Genomic DNA, 1820 nt, shown 5'->3' on the forward strand with positions numbered 1-1820 from the left:
ATGGTGTTGTGAGTTCGGCAACTCTGTCCCGAGTGAGGGAGGTTTCTTTTGATTCGAACTTTTCAGGATATCGTTGTTTTGTGGATGGATCGTGGAAAGAAAGTGATAAGTTCTCCGGTACAGGGTGGTTCTGTACATCGTCAAATGGAGAGCCGCCAACCATGGGAGCTGCGAACCTCCGTAGAAGTCTATCTCCACTACATGCCGAAGTCGAGGCCCTTCTCTGGGCGATGAAGTGTATGATTGGTGCAGATCATCAAGATGTAGTGTTCTTTACAGACTGTTCAGACCTGGTGAAGATGGTGTCTTCTCCAACCGAATGGCCGGCGTTTTCAGTGTATTTGGAGGAATTTCAGAGCGACAAGGAGGAGTTTTCATCTTTTTCTTTATCTTTAATTTCTCGTAGAGCTAATGTCAAAGCGGATAATCTGGCACGAAAAGTTCGTACAGAACTGCTTCATATCACATATGTAAACAACATTCCTCGGGAATGGTTCTTTTGAATTTTATTTAATTTCGGATGACAAAAAAAAAAAACTGCAATTGTTTCAATTTATGGCATTTTGTTTTGGTGCAATATTTGACCATCCATTTCCAGTTCCAATTCTGTTTTGATCAAATTATTTACAAATTAAGATTATATAAAACAGATTTAAAAAAGACAAAATGAAATTCATATTAGATAAACATGTCAAATTACATGATCATGCCTTAGCAAGTACTGAATTCACCAAAATAACAATGTTGGTACTCAAACAATTTAGACAAACATGATTTTATCATTAGGCCAAGCCACAATACTACCTACTGCATCGACAATGGTTTGAATTTCAGAGTTTGGTCTCCACACAGCTGCATCTCCAACCTTTGACACTTCTACCCAAACTTTGCTCGCATTGGCACCAAGAGGCATATGATGGACTGTATCAGATGGATTAGATGGACATACTCTTCCTTCTGCTACTTTTTTCCCTGGAGTTTTTGCAGTCTAACAAGATGCATTTCTTCTTGACTGATTTGCTTGTGCTACCAGTGCTGTTACTTAAGCTCTATAATAAGCAAAAATCAAAAATTACTTAAATCCATCATTCATCAATTCACTTAAAGTAAAAAGTTCAAAAAATTTACCAGTGGAGGAGATGGTCTTTTATCTGCTGCTGCTGATTCATTCCTTGGTGAGGAATTCACAAATTGTATACTCTGAAGAGGCCATGCGATGTTCTCATGTAGATATGCGTTCTTGTTAAACACTTTCTCAACATTAACAATTCCAGCAGAATGACCAAGAGGCATATTGTTGACCATTTTGTCCTTGTCAGTTGAACACAATCTTCCCTCAGCAACCACAGAGTCAGCCAAATTCCAATCAATTATGAGGATTTTTGTGTGAGATCCATCTGTAGCCTAATGATTCATAAATAAAAATTGATTAAGCTTATATATTATACTGATATTTGACAAGTAAAGGAAAGAAAACCTTACTAAGGATCCTACAGTATTATTCTCAATAGGGGAGTCTGCATCATTGTCTAGAATGATCTTATCAAAAGGCCAGGCAATCTTGGTCCCCAAAGCTTCACCAAGTAAGAATACATATGGTGTAGGTCTGCATAGAGAGGCTGTTTCATCAGACACTAACTTCACAATAACAGCCGCAACATGACGACCAAGTGGAATACGACCAATCTTGTACCATGGTTCAGCTGAGCAGAATTCCCCTTCTCATACAACAACATCATCCTCTGAACACCAATCAAGAAGCTGGCATCTAACACCTTTACTATGATCACTAGCCTCTGATTTAGATACCTCTTCACACT

Source organism: Arabidopsis lyrata (assembly GCF_000004255.2).
Source record: "Arabidopsis lyrata subsp. lyrata unplaced genomic scaffold ARALYscaffold_7, whole genome shotgun sequence".
Classification (NCBI taxonomy): Eukaryota; Viridiplantae; Streptophyta; class Magnoliopsida; order Brassicales; family Brassicaceae; genus Arabidopsis; species Arabidopsis lyrata.